General features: G+C 34.7%; 1 protein-coding gene across 1 annotated transcript in view; it reads left to right on the top strand.

Annotated features, from left to right (window-relative positions):
* The first annotated feature begins 3,251 nt into the window (after nucleotides 1–3,251).
* Nucleotides 3,252–20,685, top strand: part of moody (G-protein coupled receptor moody) — a 485,897-nt gene continuing 468,463 nt past the window's right edge. Inside the window, exon 1 of the mRNA XM_069817640.1 lies at nucleotides 3,252–3,363. The gene's annotated coding sequence lies outside the window, so the exon portion shown is untranslated. The remainder of the gene's footprint in view (nucleotides 3,364–20,685) is intronic.

Raw genomic sequence — 20,685 nt, 5'->3', positions numbered from 1 at the left:
TCCCACGGCGAACCTCCATCAAACTTTGCGGCAGAATAGTCTAAAACTCTAAATAATGTGTGGTTTGTTGCTTTAATATTAATTGAATATGTAAGTTATTTCCAAATACATTTTAAAGAGGAAGAGCAAGACGGCAAAAAATGATATCACGTAAAGAAAAACATAGATGAACAAAAGATTAATGAAAGAGGGAAAGAAAGATGAAGAGAAAGAAAATAATGAAAGCAAGAGAGTAAAGGAATAAGAAAGTTAAGAAAGATGGACAGGAAATGAACAAAAACAAACAGAAAAATTAATAAATAGCCATTTTTTAAAATAACTTAAGGAATCACTGAAAAATCAAACAGAAATTTCAAAGAAAATAAATAGACAGAAATGAAGAAACGAATAAATCATCAAATAACGAATATAAAAGAAAAAGAAGGCAACAGAGAGATACACAAAAAGGATAAACTGTTTTAGGAACAGAGACAGAGTAGGCAAGTATTAAATAAATAAATAAATAAATAAATAAATAAATAAATAAATAAATAAATAAATAAGGGAGAATAAGAAGAAAACAAGATGAACGATTTAACGAGTGAAAGTCCGAATGTATCAGTGAACGAGTAGCGAGTAAGTAAATGATTAATTAAACTCATTAATTTAATGAGAAAGGCACGAAAAACTAAATTAAATATTAAATACTACTTAATTAATTAAACCTTAAACTCTCCAACAATATCCTTAAGTCCACACCTGTGGAGTAACGGTCAGCGCGTCTGGACGCGAAACCAGGTGGCCCTGGTTCGAATCCCGGTTGGGACAAGTTACCTGGTTGAGGTTTTTCCGGGGTTTTCCCTCAACCCAAAAAGAGCAAATGCTGGGTAACTTTCGGTGCTGGACCCCGGACTCATTTCACCGGCATTATCACCTTCATATCATTCAGACGCTAAATAACCTAGATGTTGATACAGCGTCGTAAAACAACCCAATAAAAAATATCCTTAATTTTTGGGCTGTTTTCAAGGTGTTGAGTAATATTTTACTTTGTCAGAAATACTCAGACGTGAACGTGTTTGTGACATGATGCCTTACCGGTATACGGGGGCTTGAATTCTCGTTAAAACAGACCACGTTGTATTGTTTTCCCGACACGAATATAATACAAGAAAAAAGAAAACGTCAAGTTCCAAGACCTAAAAGCCTAATTCTAAACAATAAACGTATACGGAGAAATAAAACACAGAATAATTTCAGAATTAATTGGCAAATGACAGAATAAATCAATCAACGTGAGAAAGACTGCATACATTTGCAAAGAAATTAATTTTAGAATGAAGCAAATGCATCTGCGATCGAATGGCTGCATTAATAAATGGATACGTGGCACAACGATTTCGTAAATGGCTTTATAAACGACTGACGGAGGAAATTAATAATTAAAATAAGAATAAATCGCTGAATAAACGGTATAATGAATCAGTGAATCAATAAAAACGAATTAGCAATTAGTGACATAATAAATTGGTGAATGAAAGGTAGTATGAATTAGTGAATAAGTGGCAATATGAATTGGTGAATAAATGAAAATATGAAGTAGTGAATAAGTGACAGTATGAATTAGCGAATAAAGGAAATATGAATTAGTAAATAAATGGCAATATAAATTAGTGAATAAATGGCAATATAAATTAGTGAATAAATGGCCATATGAATTAGTAAATAAATGGCAATATAAAATAGTGAATAAATGGCAGTATGAATTAGTAAATAAATGACAGTATAAAGTAGTGAAATAAGTGGCAATATTAATTGGTGAATAAATGGAAATATGAAGTAGTGAATAAGTGACAGCACGAATTAGTGAATAAGTGGCAATATGAATTAGTGAATAAATGGCAGCATTAATTAGTGAATAGATGGCAATATGAATTAGTGAATAAATGGCAGTAAGAATTAGTAAATAAATGACAGTATGAATTAGTGAAATAAGTGGCAATATGAATTGATGAATAAATTAAATATGAAATAGTGAATAAGTGACAATACGAATTATTGAATAAATGGCAATACGAATTAGTGAATTAATGGCAGTATAAATTAGTAAATAAATGACAGTATGAATTAGTGAATAAGTGGCAATATGAATTGGTGAATAAATGGAAATGTGAAATAGTGAATAAGTGACAGTACGAATTAGTGAATAAATGGCAGTGTGAATTAGTAGATAAATGGCAATGTGAAATAGTGTATGAATGGCAGTGTGAATTATTGACTAAATGGCAGTGTTAATTAGTGAATGAATGGCAGTACGAATTAGTGAATGAATGACACGACGAATAAGTGACTGGATGACAATATGAATTGGTGAATGAATGAGAGTTCTAAATGGAGAATGAATGACAGTACGAATTAGTGAGTGAATGACGGTATGAATTAGTGAATAAACGATGGTACGAATTAGATAATGAACGACGGTATGATTAGTGAATGAATGACAGTATTAATTGGAGAATGAATAACAATATGAATTAGTGAATTGATGAGAGTTCGAAATGGAGAATGAAGGAAAGTGCGAATTAGATAATGAATGACGGTATGAATTAGTGAATGAATGGCAATACGGATTGGAGAATGAATAACGGTATGAAGTACTGAATGAATTTCAGAATGAATTGGCGAATAAATGTCGGAATAAACAGGTGAAGAATGGAAGATTATTATGTAACTAATAAATTATCCATTTTTCCCGTGAAGTGCTACAATTTCATCCAGCTAACTTTGTGGTGCGCACGGTGCGGGGCCACTGAAGTGACATTAGAGGACAATGAACAAACATTCATTTTTGTAGATTAGAAATAGCCCACGATGGGACTTGAATCTAGGACCCTATGAATCAACACTTAAATTAATGAATAGTACAGTGAATAAGTAGCAGAATAAAGAATTATTGAATTGAAAACGGATATAATGAAATATAAATTAATTAATGGCGATTAAGCACTGAAATAAACTTCGTAATTAATTTTATTTACCGTCGTATTCAATTTGAGGTCCAATAATCGTGGTAGGTTAAAAGCGTTGACTTTCGTTTGAAGTGTGTGTATAAGAGCCGTCAAGTGAAGCAAGGAGCGAACCGCAAGTTGGACTCCCCGCCGGGTCTCGTATTTCCCGCGGTCTGCGGTGGAGGAAAACTTTGCGAAGCCGCGAGACCATGAAGAGCGGTCGCCCCAACTGTTCCCTGCAGCAGCGCGGCCTGGTTAACACACACCTCAATTATTCTTTGCTTCAAGTTAAATGGACGTTTTCCCTCAGCCGGGGTAAAGCACTACTTTGTGGGATAACTACTCTGGAATATTGACTGGCAGTCGGTGATATGGTGTAAGTACGCTTTCCCCCAATTTGACGTAAATTCTAATTTATTTAACATAACTTTTTTATGTACAGGATTGGTCATTGTGTCTGGGTTTTTCGCTTTTTTTCTCTCCTATTGCGGATCCTGAGTTGGTAAAGTCAGTCCCTACCGTTAAAAATGCGGTAAACTGAGTTCTTGCCAAAAAAAAAATGGGGTATCTATAAGTAAACTCAATATCGACTAACTTTCGTCACGACAAAATGCCTTCCACACTGCACATTCACTCTATAGCAGTGATGTCAAAGCAAGCGCATTTTTCTGACCTTGACGTCGTGCGCGGGCATCAAGCGCCAAATATGGAAAGGGTTGTGTATATGAATAAGCAGCCTGTTGAATTAAGAAAACAGTGGTGCACAAACTTCAAACGGAACGTGAAATTATATGTCGTTATTTTTATATGGCTTCTTTCTGTTTAATATTATCTATATTGTCTGTAAAACGAAAGTACTAATACCAATTTCTTAATATTGCAATTGTGTTTTAAATGTTAATAACATAATAAAGAGTTAAGAAGGAATATTCTCATAAATTCCATAGTAGTACAACTATACTGTACTAAATGGAAGCACATCTTTCAAAAAGAAAGTGATCTCCCCCCCCCCAAAAAAAAAATAGATTGAGTATGACATCATAACTTGGAATTGATAATGGTGGTACCTTTAGCCTTATAAAAGTAATCAATAAACTAATCAAAACAATATTACAGTACAAAGCAAAGTTACCTAGGTGCTGTATATGTTTTAAGTGTAACTAATATTCCATAACAAAACACTTACCGCATTATGCTTTTAAGGTGATATTTGTGAGCAACTTCCTATCATCAGAATATTAAATTATTTTCTCGAAATGTGCTGAAGCTATAGAGCTGACATTTTTACAACACATGGGCACGTATCTTTTGCTTATGATGTAACAGTAGTTGATTTGTTAATTAATTTCCTTACAAACAATTTCCATGCGGATATTTTCAAAATGTTCAATACACTATCTTCAGTAATACGTATTTACGGTATATTAGATTTAAGAAAACATTCTGTAAGACTATTAACTAAATAGGCCTATATCTGAAAATTTCACTTTTCTAAAAAAAAGTTGAGAAAATATTTCTTTTGAATAAAAAAAATCAAACTTGTGAAAAATGAGCATTAAAATTAAAACTTACATTCTTATAATGCACTTATACTTCTCAGACAAATCTAAAAATTAATATGGATACAGTTTTAATAAGTTCTCTTCCCTTTATCCATTGAATTAGTGTTGGCCATCCCTGAATATAGCTCGACCAAGCGGCATGTACTACCTATTTCGCCTGTCTCTTTCCTTTCCGCTGTAAAGCGCTCAGGCTCTCCTGAGCTCTAAAGCACGCGCTTGCTCCTGTGGGCATCAATTGACATGACTGCTCTATAGCATAGGCCATAGGTGGTCAGGCGGGCAGGAATCGGGCTTGTCCTGGACTGGGTGCGCGAGTAATGGGCAGGCGTTGCTCTTATCATGAGACAAGAAGAGTTCAGTGGCGGTCACTCAGTCCCTAATCTTCTAGTGCAGAAGTTCTTAACCTGGGGTCTATGGACTCCTTGGAAGTCCTTTGATGGGCTTAAGGGGTCCGTGAAATTCACATAAAAATTAGCCTGTTTATTCACTATATTATATCAACGTAAAAATTATGTTTTTTGACAATTTTTTTTACATATGGGTCCAGAGCTTTCATCAGATTTTCGAAGGGGTCCGTGAATCAAAAATGATTAAGAACCACTGTCATAGTGCGATTGACAAGAATATTTTATCGCTTTATTTTAATATTATGTCTTTTAAAATTAGAGAGTTGTATTTATAATATATTTACAATAGGTATCTAAATAACAAAATGTTTTGCTTTATGCTAATATAGCCTTCTGAAATTGCCCAATAATTTGTAACCACGATGTAGTATAGCTGCATAGTAGGCCTATAGCCTTCGGTGTGAGCTGGCCTTATGATGATGATAACGATGATGACAACAATAACGTTAAAGAAGATGACAATAACGATGAAGACGATAGTAACGATTATGAAGAGGATAACAATAACGCCAAAGAAGATGACAACGATGAAGATGACAGTAACGATTATGAAAAAGATAACAATAACGCCAAAGAAGATGACAATAAAGATGAAGAAGATGACAATAACAATGAAGAAGATGACAATAACAATGAAGAAGATGACAATAACGATGAAGATGACAGTAAAGATGAAGATGACAGTAACGATTATGAAGAAGACAACAATAACGCCAAAGAAAATGACAATAAAGATGAAGATGACAATAACGATGAAGAATATGACAATAACGATGAAGAATATGACAATAACGAAGAAGATGACAGTAACGATTATGAAGAAGATAACAATAACGCCAAAGAAGATGACAATAAAGATGAAGAAGATGACAATAACGGTGAAGAATATGACAATAACGATGAAGAAGATGACAATAACGATGAAGAAGTTGACAATAACGATGAAGAAGATGACAATAACGATGAAGATGACAGTAAAGATGAAGATGACAGTAACGATTATGAAGAAGACAACAATAACGCCAAAGAAAATGACAATAAAGATGAAGATGACAATAACGATGAAGAATATGACAATAACGAAGAAGATGACAGTAACGATTATGAAGAAGATAACAATAACGCCAAAGAAGATGACAATAAAGATGAAGAAGAAATACAATAACGGTGAAGAATATGACAATAACGATGAAGAAGATGACAATAACGATGAAGAAGTTGACAATAACGATGAAGAAGATGACAATAACGATGAAGATGACAGTAATGATTATGAAGAAGATAACAATAGCGCCAAAGAAGATGACAATTAAGATGAAGAAGATGACAATAACGGTGAAGAATATGACAATAACGATGAAGAAGATGACAATAACTATGAAGACGATGACAATAACGATGAAGAAGATGACAATAACGATGAAGAAGATGACAATAACGATGAAGAAGATGACAATAACGATGAAGAAGATGACAATAACAATGAATAATATGACAATAACATGAAGAAAATGACAATAACGATGAAGAAACTGAAAATAACAATGAAGAAGTTGACAATTACGACGAATATGGCAATAACGATGAAGAGGATAGTAATAACGATGAAGAAACTGAAAATAACAATGAAGATGACAATATCGACGAAGAAGATAGTAACAACGATGAAGGAGATGACAATAACATGAAGATGACTATAATATGAAGATGACAACAATGAAGATGACAATAACGATGAAGGTGTTAATAACGGCGAAGAGGACACTAACTGCTAAAACGAGGGAAATAATAACAAATACAATAGGCCTACGAATATAATACGAGTGAATATGACAAAAACGGATAATACAAGGACTATCACGATGTTGACAATGACCTTGACCTACATGTAGCTTAACAAACAAATAAATAATTAAGATCGCAATGAAGACGATCACAATGACAAAGCTGATGATGATGACAATGGGTGTAGAAAGTGTATAAAGTGTTACAATAAGTGTGTAGTGGTATTATGGAACAGAGAAAATACCGTTAATTGTATTCATTTCCGAACTGTAGCTTATCCCGAAAACTTCAAGGTCCAGCAAAAATTGTTTACGAAGCATGGGAACAGCATCAGACAGGAAGCCGCATGAGTAATCAAAACAAAAGCGAAAGGAAGGACGTGACGCGTGCCGAGTTGTTGTCACACACCTCGACTTCCTGCTGCTCTGTTGCCTGCATGTTGCGCTTCCGAAGCCTACAATTAGAACCATCGACAGGTACTGCTGCTACTGCGGACCCATCTCATACCCATAACTATGCCAGAGGCACCTCTAATTTCTTGTGCAGGGATGCAAAGCTGTGCTACAATTGAAGCACACGTCATAAGCCGGAACACGTAACTCATCCCTTCCCTTCAACCTTCGCGTAAATGTACGATAGGAGGAGAAGATAAGAGAGTACAGTGTTAAAATCTAGTTTTTCAGGTAAAGCTCCCTGTAAAGTAGACTTGAATAATTTCAAGGGGGAAAATTGTTCTGGGGCCGGGTATCGATCCCAGCACCTCTGGTTGAAACGCACCACCGCTCTACCGACTGATCTACCCAGAAACTCCACCCGAGACTCCATTGAGACGGTGTCACGTGAAGTTCCTGGGGGATGAAGGTGATAATGCTGGTGAAATGAGTCCGGGGTCCAGCACCGATAGTTACCCAGCATTTATTCATATTGGGTTGAGGGAAAACTCCAGAAAAAATCTCAACTAGGTAACTTGCCCCGATCGGGAATCGAACCCGGGCCACCTCGTTTCGCTTCAAGACGCGCTAACCGTTACTGACAGGTGTGGAAACCCTCCTTTAAATAATCCTGGATCCGCCACTAGGATATCTCTATGATTGTGTGTATGCAATGTATAGTATGTATGTAGGCTCTATAGGCTATAATAATGTTAATGTTATGTTTTATTTAACGATGCTCGCAACTGCCGAGGTTATATCAGCGTCGCCGGTGTGCCGGAATTTTCTCCCGCAGGAGTTATTTTACATGCCAGTAAATCTACTCACATTAGCCTGTCGCATTTAAGCACACTTAAGGGGAGAGGATGGTATTTTTTAAAACTTTTTTCCTATTTGGTGTAAAATATTAATTTTTTATATGTAGAGAGCTCATAGCTGTGACAACTCAACCAAATAAAAATATTTTGAAAAAATATATAATGGGGCCCAAATTTGAAAAAAAAAATACTCAATCCAGGATTGTACTAAACCGATATATCTAAACCGTTTAAAAGATAGATTCAAACAGTTTTTTGCAATGTATTTGCAAAAGCATGTTCTATAAACTGTCTGTAACAGAATTTTGATATTAGTCCCTACGTTTGTAAAATAAACAATTAAAATTTAATAGCAATTTTCTGATTTCCTTTCTTGCAAACAAACGGACATATTTTTAAAATGAAATCAATTAACAAAATTCTGTTACAGAGAAAAGTTTCCTAATAGTCTAAAGAATGTGTGTTCTAAATTTCATGCATGTATCTTTAATAATTCAGAAATGATATCCATTTTTGTCTGGCAATGTAGCAAAAAAAATGAAGTTACTGGAAACCGATAAAAGCGGGCGTGTGATTTAAAAATTCATAGCGCAGGAAGTTTAAAAATGACATCTTAACATCCGAGAAGGGCCCAAATACCCACAAAATGTTATGCAATGCATTCCACACATATCAAAGGGTATCTTAAAGAAAAGAAAAATTTTTTGAAAATTTAATTCACCGGAAACAACAATAAAAGTGGGCGAGTGATTTAAAAGCCCATAACGCGGGAAGTTTAAAAATGGCGACTCAAAATCCGATAAGGGCACAAATACCCACAAAATGTTATGCAAAGCATTCCACACATATCAAAGGGTATCTTAAAGAAAAGAAAAATTTTTTGAAAATTTAATTCACCGGAAACAACAATAAAAGTGGGCGAGTGATTTAAAAGCCCATAACGCGGGAAGTTTAAAAATGGCGACTCAAAATCCGATAAGGGCACAAATACCCACAAAATGTTATGCTATGCATTCCACACATATCACAGAGTATTTTAAAGATTTTTTTTTTGGAAAATTTACTCATTTTTCACCAAAAAATACCATCCTCTCCCCCTATGCCATCGACCTGGCCCGGGATCGAACCAGCAAACTCGGGCATAGAAGACCAGCGCTATACCAACTGAGCCACCGAGGCCAATTATAGGCTATATAATAATGCATGCGTGCGTGCGTCGTCCAACATACCCACGACAATCATTACTCTTGTCAGCAGCACTTACGTAGGCCTACAGGTAGGTGAACAATATAATATATTTGAAGAACCTAACAAGGCCAAGTTGTCCGATGATAGTAAGCGCTTCTTCAAATAACAATTTACGAGACGTAATAATACTAGTGTGAGACGGAAATTAAAGAAGAGATTCTGACGAAATTACTTCTTAAAATGTTTATTTTCGCATAATAATATCGCTATTATAATGACAATGATATCATTCTCACCCCTCCCATGGCACCAAGGGTAACGCTGAAGGTTGCTAAAAACTGCAGCTTCGGCGCATAGCCCACAGATGGAGATGCTTGGGTGAACTATGTAAGTTAAGTACCCCTCTTCATATTTGAAAAACTTTTCATAGGTTTCATAAAATGGTTTTCGGAGTAGAAAACACAATTGGACGGAGTTACGCAATAATAGACCAAACGACAATTTGAACAAAATGAGATATTTGCACAAATCTGTTGATGGCAGAGTAATTTAACTCGGAAAAAAATCAAGAATGCGATATCTGAACTTTGCTGCTATTTATAAGCAAAAAATTCGTTTATTGCATAAAATTCATTCATTTATTTATTTTGCTTTGAAATATTAATTCAACTGCTGCTCTCTTATTAAAAATCGGTTAGCCTTTTTTGGTATTATTTGTGCTATTTTTTGTAATAGTATGAATGTTATAACACTTCTTGCATAAAATGTTTTATAAAAAAAAACAGATTTATTTCAATGATCAATTTCTCGAAACAGGTTTTTGGGGCTTGGCCTCTTATTGCGTAACTACGTCTAATTCAGTTGCTACTTGCAGTACGTATTTTAGTCCTCATTGATGGTAATAGTGATAATTTATTTTGAATAAATCATTAATTATGTACTCACATTAATAATTCCAAGCACATTATGTAGCCACTATAATAACATTTTAAATTATCCTAACCTTCTCCCCGTACTTCATATCACACTGGAACTCTGCTGCCTTAGTGCAGGCTCCAATGTTTGTATTAAGGCACAAACAAGTTACAAGCCTGGTTCACGGACCGAAGTACGGTATGAATCATTATAAATCATTAAAAACTAATGAATTAGACCGATGTTCATATGTCAATTTTGCTCTAAATTATCTGTACATCTGATTTCTAAAGCGAAGGTCATTATCCAAGAATCATCCTGTATGCTTCACTCCAACTCGCAGGAATTTTAAATCTAGTATCGAAGCAGTTTGAAAAGCTGTATACGTGGACACAGTTATTTTTAAATTGTTCATTCCGTATTGCAAATTACAAGCAACTTTTGGTTAGTTATTAAAAATCTAATAGCTTATATAACATCCTCTGTTGTGATGCTTGCTGACATCCTAAGACAGGTATGCTCAAAATTGTAAAGGCCCGATTACACGGATGATGCTGAAACTGCATAACACACACTGTGTACGGACTGGGCTCCGGAACTACATTGCAGCACCGCCCGTGGCATAGATCTTACTCTTACAAATACGGATAATAAACTGAATTTGAAAAAGAAAAAAGTATACATTGTAATATTCAGTTATTACATCACTTATTATATTTAACATAGTTATGATATTATTATATCATATATAATGTTATTTTCATATTCCACCACACATTGCGGTCTATTCAATAAGTGCATTCTTTTCTACAAGTAATCGGAAATCTATTTCCAACGAATTTACTGCAATGCGCTAAAGATGCTCATCTGTTAATCGGGAACTATGTTTGGATTTAGCAATCTTCATTCTCGAAAATAACTGTTCTCACACATGTGTTGAGGCGAAGGTAGCTAACAAAGTGGCAGCGAATAAACTCATCTTGGGATATTTCGTGTTGTTCATTTTTTTAATAATTCTATGCTTGTCAAGTCATATTCTCTGCATTTAGTTCTGAATTCTACGTTACTTTGTAAATCAATTAACTCGTCCTGGAGCTGCACTCTCACGGATTGTACAAAATTTACCTTGAAAGGATTAATATCACTCTCCATACGTCTAAAATCACTAAATCCAGGTTCTGTGAATTCACATTTGAGCTGTTCCAGTAGGCTATCGCCATCCGTGAAGGGTTTTAGTACCTTAGCTAATTCCTAACATACCACATAACTTGCTCCTAAATATAGACTGAATTGTTCGACTCTCTTCAATGTTTGGCCTTTCATAAAGTGCTTTCAATTATTGAAGCTGTAATGCACGTTGAACCCCTGAAAAATTATTTTATCAAAACATGTGTTTCTGCCGGAATAAAATCACAATAATAATAATAATAATAATAATAATAATAATAATAATAATAATAATAATAATAATAATGTTGGTATATGAATACATATTACAGAAAACAGCTTCCCTGTCACTTCGGCATGTTCTGGATGGCAGAGCCTATAATGTCGTTTTATGTTGCTCAGTAGTATTCCTGACAGTGCCTTACAACGTAGTAAATACTTTACGTTTTCACCGAACGCACAAGAAAAATATTCTTCCTCCCACATTGTACGGAATGATCGTTTGCTTACAGAAGGTTTTGACTCTGTCATTGTCCCGCACTGTTCGTACGTTACTAAGTACTTTAACTGCCTTCCGCAGTCATCCGTCGAGCTTCGAACGGGGAACAGCACGCTCTACATTCGAAGGTTGTGATTACAGAACGTAATCGGGAGTCAAAGAATGAGCATACCTGTCCTAAGATAACAAGGATTAGAAGCTCATGAAGAAGTCCATCGTATCTCTGAAGATGATTCAACAAGACGAGCAGATATTCTTGTCTTTGATAGAAAAAAGAACACAGGAACAATACTAGACCCGACTATCACGTTTGAAAGAGATGCACAACAGCCAAAACTTACTGATGATGGAAAGAGAATCATCTATGAACCTTGCATTCCTTATTTTGGCAAGCAGCATAACATCATGGCTAATCGTTGGTCAGTACACGGACTTCTTTTTGGAGTTCGCGGTATCTCCAAATACACCTATAACCTTCTAAAGTCAAAGGGATTCACATTTTGAGAAAATCCTTAGTGAAATTCTAAAGGACTCAATTCAAATTCTGCAATTTCATCTCTATTTCAAGTAATATGATTCACTTGAATTTTCTTTTGAAATTTATTGTATGCATTGTCATTGAAAACTTTTATATATTATGTATTTGTTTTCTGGATCATTGTGGTCACCCTTATTGAAGGGCAGATGGTTTTATTTTATAAAGCCGATGTGTTAAAAAGATAAACTACAATGCAAAGAATTACTGTAACTGGAATTGATTTTATGCTCGACCATGCCGAAATGTAATAATTATACACCTGATAGCAGCCCTTTAATGGACCTCATTAAAGTTCAGGTGTTCCACCAATCAGAAAATACCATTGTAGCAATATGAAAGCGCAAGTATCGATTATTCTCGGATATACAATCGAAAGACAACAATAAATCAATAAATCACCTATATTTGAAATAAAGTCAGTTCTGTTACTATAATAATTAGCGTTAATTGTAAATAATATTCAAATAAATTCAATTTGTCATCTCGTTTTTCAATGTCAAGGTCAATGTCGACATCTGTTTCTCGGAAAAAATCAATACTTTCGCGTCTGCGCACATCTCACAATTTACGAAGTATTGCACAAGGTCAGTTCCGCTCCTCAGTCAGATAAGAATAACATGAATACTTATGAATAATTTCAAGTTAGAAATATGGTCGAGCATAAAAAGTCGTATGAAACTTGACTATAATGGTAATTAAGACGCTCGTATGAAAATTATGAAACGAGCTTGCGCGTCTTAATTACTACCATTATAGGCTCGTTGCATAATGTACTATTGTTCAACCTTGTCATTTCGTCACTGAGTACCTGTACAGTAATACATAAGTTACTGCAGCCAGGTAACACGCGAAGGAATCGAAGGTCGTTCAGCGCTATTTCTTATACATCCCTTTTATCTGATTGGTTGGTTGGTAAAGTGTTTTAGTCATTGATTGGTTCATTGGTTTTTTTTAATTTATTGGTCGAACAGTGCACTGACTGACGGGTATTGCTGCTTTCTGGAGAACATATTGAGTTTACGCTGAAGGGTGTGAGAGTTTACGTGTCCTGCAACGATAAATTCTGAAATTTTGAAGAGATGACATACTTTTTCGGATCATAGCAAGTCTATTCGAGAGTTCGAAAATTATTTCGCTGGATTTACAATGGTGTCCAGTAAATGTTTCTCTGTGCCTGCCTGGAGTCAAAAGCTCGACCTTCAAACACCCACGGAATCGATTCTTCATCTGGTGTTCGTTAAAACATTCAAACTGCAGTTTCCGAAATCCGAGTGTCTACTGTTTCCGGCTCAGATCAGAGATACTGGAAAATGTTTGCATGAGACGCTCTCAGCCACTGGATTAACAGACGCGACTGGAACACTGAGGTCGTAAAATTTTATGGGCGAGACATAAACGTCATCATCTGTAACACAGACAACAAAGACGACGCACGCAGTCGTCAGACTCACAAAAAGTGAAAACGAAGGGATTTCGTTAATGAACTTAGCATATTGCAGCAAGGAACACTATTTGATCACCATTCAAACAAAAAAAATGTAAACAAGTAATTCATATCTGCATAGGCAGAGACTAGCTTCAGATCTATACCTAAAATTTATGCTGCCATAGCCTTAGTATGTTTGACGAAAGCAAAGGTCTCGTATTTATGTATCTATGATTAGTGATTAGTTAAGAGAGAAGTTTTATATAATATTCTTATTGAATTTGGTATTCCCAAGAAACTAGTTCGATTAATTAAAATGTGTCTTAGTGAAACTTACAGCAGAGTCCGTATAGGGCAGTTTCTGTCTGATGCTTTTCCAATTCATTGTGGGCTAAAGCAGGGAGATGCACTATCACCTTTACTTTTTAACTTCGCTCTAGAGTATGCCATTAGGAAAGTTCAAGATAACAGACAGGGTTTGGAGTTGAACGGGTTACATCAGCTTCTTGTCTATGCGGATGACATAAATATGCTAGGGGAAAATCCACAAACGATTAGGGAAAACGCGGAAATTCTACTTGAAGCAAGTAAAGGGATAGGGTTGGAAGTAAATCCCGAAAAGACTAAGTATATGATTATGTCGCGTGATCAGAATATTGTACGAAATGGAACTATAAAAGTTGGAGATTTATACTTCGAAGAGGTGGAAAAATTCAAATATCTTGGAGCAACAGTAACAAATATAAATGACACTCGAGAGGAAATTAAACGCAGAATAAATATGGGAAATGCCTGTTATTATTCGGTTGAGAAGCTTTTGTCATCTAGTCTGCTGTCAAAAAATCTGAAAGTTAGAATTTATAAAACAGTTATATTACCGGTTGTTCTGTATGGCTGTGAAACTTGGACTCTCACTTTGAGAGAGGAAGAGAGATTGAGGGTTTTTGAGAATAAGGTTCTTAGGAAAATATTTGGGGCTAAGAGGGATGAAGTTACAGGAGAATGGAGAAAGTTACATAACACAAAACTGCACGCATTGTATTCTTCACCTGACATAATTAGGAACATTAAATCCAGACGTTTGAGATGGGCAGGGCATGTAGCACGTATGGGCGAATCCAGAAATGCATATAGTGTGTTAGTTGGGAGGCCAGAGGGGAAAAGGCGTTTGGGGATGCCGAGAAGTAGATGGGGAGATAATATTAAAATGGATGTGAGAAAAGTGGGATATGATGATAGAGACTGGATTAATCTTGCTCAGGATAGAGACCAATGGCGTGCTTATGTGAGGGTGGCAATGAAACTCCGGGTTCCTTAAAAGTCAAAGTAAGTATGATTAGCGATTACACAGACATGACTTGAGAATAAAGATCCAAATATAATATGACACAATACATTAATCCATGAATTCTTGGAAATTACCATCTTCTAAATCCATTCCAGTCCTTAAATTTAACTTTATGTAGTAAACGAATCTCATTAGTAGTTGTTCGGGCAATTTATAGCATTAAGTGAGGTATAAGGTTGGTTTTCATGTAGGCTATCTTGAATCTTACTCACTTTTTTCAAGGCCGTATTCAGGGACGTCACTTCAACTTCACTTTTACTTACATTCAACTTTAGTTGATAGATAACGCAGAATATGTATTCAGAATCAAAACTTAACTTTCACTTCAGTCGTAACTCAGCGAGAAGCGAGCAAGATTCAAGATACGTGAAAACCAACCATATACCTTAATGGTATAATTTGCCTGAACAACTATTAATGAAATTCGTTTACTACGATAAAGTTAAATTTAAGGACTGGAATGGATTTAGAAGATGGTAATTTCCAAGAATTCATGGATTAATGCATTGTGTCTTACTTTACTGTATTTGGTTCTGTATTCTCAAGTCATGTCTATATAATCATAACCTCAATCTTATCTCCAGCTTTACCAGTTTATGTGAGGGCAGCAATGAACCTCCGGGTTCCTTAAAAGCAATTTGTAAGTACCGTAATGAATGATTTATTTGTCCGCCTGTCCCTACCGTTACGTATTACGTTCTGTCCTGATAATTCAATTAATCATAAATAATTTTAACCAGATAATTACTGGGCTCCTTCTGAAAAAAAGAGCTTGACTGCAGAAAAAAAAAGACGTTTATTCTGTTGTCTTATTTATTTTTGTTTATTGGTATGTTTCACAATAAATTAATTTAGTAACATAATAATAATTCAAAAATTTTACTTTTACGTAAGTTTAGAAAGCCTTCACAATCGTCGGGAAAACTTCTTTTAAAATAGTAGGATCTGGCAATTTGAATGTGAATCTTAAATTTGGAATTCTGTCACCGGTGACTGAAAACGTTACACACATGGTAACTGCTGAATCTGCTTCACGGAAAAAAAAAAAAAAAAAAATTCTTTCTGGTCCAATCAATTGTAGTTTAATATCAAAATCTGATCTTGATAACCTCGTAATTAAAAAAAAAAAGTGATTTTTCGGCCAGCTCACTTCCTCAATTATGATTCTAGTTTCATCCCTTCCTTTGTGATATTTGCTTATACAAAATGAATATGTGCGCAAATAGAAACGAGATGTGCGCAAGAGAATCTACAGTTTTAACTGGCAACTGTTGTTTGCCTCTCATTATTCCTGCGCAGTTGCAATAGTGGAAACGTGGCTTTAGGAGATGAATTGCCTTGTTGCGGAATCGGTGAAGGGACTAGCTACAGTGAAGTACAAATTTCGCCATTTCAGTTATGTAGCATTTCAATCGTACTCGCTAAAAATTCCTGTCATTTTAAAGGAAATCGATCAGCAGATAAACATTCATGGACTGTTTAGATAAAGTTATTTTCTATTGGAACATAAATGACTGAAATTTTATTGAACTATGAGGTTTATTCTTGTAGTTCTTATATCTTTCTACATGCATACTTCGATTATAATAATTTCGCAATTAGGTATCAAAAGATGCAGCATATTAAACATTTGACTTAATTTTAATTTGTTTGGAATTTAACGATTTTGCCTCATTGTGCGAATTTGTATCTGTAAGATGATATTTTGGGAATGGAAAGATGCAATTGGTTTGGAGTCCTCTTTTTACGCTTGGACATATGATCACCCTAATTTTAGTAGACCTATATAGAGTGGAAGTGAAATAATCCTACAGATTTTCAGAGCGAATAGATCAAGTTACAGTATACTAGTGGCTTCTGCAGCAATTGCTGCAGATTAAGTTCATTAGAAGATTAAATACAGATTTTTCAGATTTATTTTCCAGACAGAATATCAGATACTTTGAAAGTTACTTGCTTCCATAATAATTAAACATGCTCCGCGAAATATGTTACATTGAAAGTAACGTAATAACTCAATGAAGTTTAACCTTGCCAAATGTATCTTTTTTTTTTTTTTTTAAACTTCCCTCAGAATGGATTTTATGCCAAATGCTTTTGTTGGACATATCCATCTTCATTTCTTTGAGTTTCAATGCGGAAGCGCAAATAGGCTATCAATATCAAGACGATCAGCGGTTTTTTCATGTGGGAGTAAAGTAGTAGCTATTTCAGGTCATTGCAGATTGTTGGCAAGAATATGACATTTTGGAGTGTATTAGATAACTATTCCATTTTTAATAACAATATTTATGTCTTACGTAAGATTTGTAGCTTTTAGTAACATAAGTATGTATAGCCGTTACTCAGAAAATTATAGAAATGAAGATCTAATGTAAGTTATTCTCTACATTTACTTAAAATAACTCAAAAGGTTTAATTTTCATATCATCAATAATAGTATCAATGTGTATCAGTGACAAAATACACAATATTACACCTGTAATATTTCATTTTTAATGGAAATAATTTCAACAAACCTTCTTGAGTTTTGTAGTTTTTAATAACCTATATACACTACATAACTGTACTAATAAAATTACACAACAAAGAATCAGATCTGTAAATTTTATTCATGATAATAATTATAAACTTCGCAATAAACTTTGAAGTTTTTAGTAACCAATATAGAGACAAATGAAGATCGACCTATTGGCATTATGTCAGAGAATATGTTGGCAATTCTAGAGTCATGGCCTCCATGATATTGTTTATTTTAGCATCTGCCTTATACTGAAAAGCTATTAGTTCTCAAAACTGATGACAGGTGGATTTTGGAAAATAGGAAAATTATGTACGAAAATTGACATTTCTGTGAAAACTGCTATTTTTCTGAAAATATTTGGGTTCGAAGCTTCAAAATGAGGAGTCATTCATTAAAATCCGTTCAGCCGTTTTCCCGTAATTTCCATTACCAGTTCAAATTATGCATATATATATATATATATATATATATAGATGTAACAAATAAGTGTAATATTATATTGGTAGAAAGCTCATAGTTTTCTCAGAAATAATGTTTTTTTTATATTAAACACCCTCTTATTCCGTAACTATTGCGAGTAGAATCGTGTTTTTTGTCCATAGCAATTTTTGTCCAAAGAATCATTTATCCCTCTGGCGTATTTCAATAGTGTGAATGGTTTTCGTGTAAGCTTAATTAAAAACCATTAACTTCAAGCCATTGAACGATGCGACCAGATTGAAACGTTGTAGTCAGAGAGGGAGCTCGCGTAGCGAGACAGACCTGAGTTCATTGACCTCTTACATCTATATTACGAAAAGAAAGAGGATTGTGTTAGCGGCGATGTTGCGAGACTGCTGAACTTTCAACTCAATTTTCTAATTAACCGTGCATTTTATTACAAAACGTAACATAGGTTTTCTGTTCATTTAAGTGTACTCTATCGTCCCTTTCATTTTTCAGGGCCATTTCATTTCCACTCTGTAGGCCTATAGCAATTAATACAATATAATACATCTGAAGTCTGACTAGTGTATTATGTACCTAGTCGGCGATGTATGCAATAGGAGGAGAAAGGAACTGGCCACCCTACCCCATTATCTCCTGGTTCTTGTTTCCTCATAAGTGGTGCCTTCTTGGTATCACTTGTGAGGTTCAGACCTGCCTTCGGACAGTTGACTAACAACAATATAATATAATTCACTTTACTTAAGTCATCATTATCATCATCAGCTTTGTTTTAGACCATGTGATCTGTGAGGATAATCTAAGAAAGATGGTCTTGATCCCTCCATCCATGTCTTGATCTTCCTTGATCTTTGTGTCCTCTTGGTATATATACCGTGGTTAATCTTGGAAGTTTCTCCTTTTCCATTCTTTGTACATGGTTCTTCCACTGTTGCTGATATTGTTGAATTGCTTCGGTTATACAAGGAATTTGCAATGTTTCTCGGATATCCATGTACTGTATGTTTCCTTTATGGTCTAACCTCGTTATACTCAGTAACGATATTAAAAAATGCATCTGAGCTGCTTCAAGTTTCTGTGAATTTCGTTTATTTAATATCCAAATGTCGCTCCCATAACTGAGTGCTGCTTTTGACGTTATGTTATATATCTTAATTTAAGTAATTTAGGATTTATATAACTATGTTAACAAAAAGGTAGAAGACGTGAAGTGTAATTTAATCTTAACTTAAGTAATTTAGGATTTATATAAGCATGTTAACAAAAAAGTAGAAGACGTGAAGTGTCGTTTAGTCTTAACTTAAGTAATTTAGGATTTATATAAGTATGTTAACAAAAAGGTAATTTTATTCTTCATATTATAGTTGTAATCCCCTGGTAGAGGGGCAGAGAAGGCCTGACGGCCTTATCTCTACCAGGTTAAATAAATAAATACTAAATAAATAAATACTAAATACTAAGACTGAAGTGTCCTTTAGTCTTAACTTGAGTAATTTAGGATTTATATAAGTGTGTTAACAAAAAGGTAGAAGACGTGAAGTGTCGTTTAATCTTAACTTAAGTAATTTAGGATTTATATAAGTATGTTAACTAAAAAGGTAGAAGACGTGAAGTATCGTTTAGCCTTAACTTAAGTAATTTAGGATTTATATAAGTACGTTAACTAAAAAGGTAGAAGACGTGAAGTGTCGTTTAGTCTTAACTTAAATAATTTAGGATTTATATAAGTATGTTAACTAAAAAGGTAGAAGACGTGAAGTATCGTTTAGCCTTAACTTAAGTAATTTAGGATTTATATAAGTACGTTAACTAAAAAGGTAGAAGACGTGAAGTGTCGTTTAGCCTTAACTTAAGTAATTTAGGATTTATATAAGTATGTTAACTAAAAAGGTAGAAGACGTGAAGTGTCGTTTAGCCTTAACTTAAGTAATTTAGGATTTATATAAGTATGTTAAGAAAAAAGTGGAAGACGAAGTGTCGTTTAGTCTTAACTTGAGTAATTTAGGATTTATATACGTATGTTAACAAAAAGGTAGAAGACGTGAAGCATCGTTTCCGGCAATTCGAGAATTTTTAAGCTTTGTAGCCTATAAGTTGCAATTTCTGTGTTTTGTTATACACAAATAGTTTTCATTTTATACAGAAACAGCAAGATCGATGATCCCAACATAGTATCCTATCTTACAAGAACGCTGTAGCAAGTCAGTTTCAACCTGCATTCATAAATTGCCGGTCCTGTAACTATTCAAATAATGGCAGTGTATATGTTTACGTCACATGACAAAACACAATCGTAAAGTTGACTCAGAGAGGTAGAGCAGCAGCCTACAATGGAGTGAGGGAATCTTGGTGGAAGGGAAGGAGGAAGGGCGACAGGGACGGAGGGGAATCTGGACCACAAAGGGATGCAACACTTCCACACATTCGCAATTTCAGAACAAGACAGACATAAGTAGGAACGTTTACAACCCACATCCTCACAGTGTTCAATGTTAGGGTCTAATTCTCAGAAGGCAACCACATGTGCTGGTGGCTTATACCAACTCAATTAACTGTACTAGTGTACAAATAATCAAGAAGTAGATATATCCCAGCGAACAATGTGTTACGTATTCATAATTATCACCACCTTCATCATCATTG

The sequence above is a fragment of the Periplaneta americana genome, chromosome 2 (assembly GCF_040183065.1).
Source record: "Periplaneta americana isolate PAMFEO1 chromosome 2, P.americana_PAMFEO1_priV1, whole genome shotgun sequence".
In the NCBI taxonomy this organism is placed as follows: Eukaryota; Metazoa; Arthropoda; class Insecta; order Blattodea; family Blattidae; genus Periplaneta; species Periplaneta americana.
The sequence above is the reverse complement of the archived record's forward strand: the minus strand, read 5'-3'. Positions and strand labels throughout refer to the sequence as shown.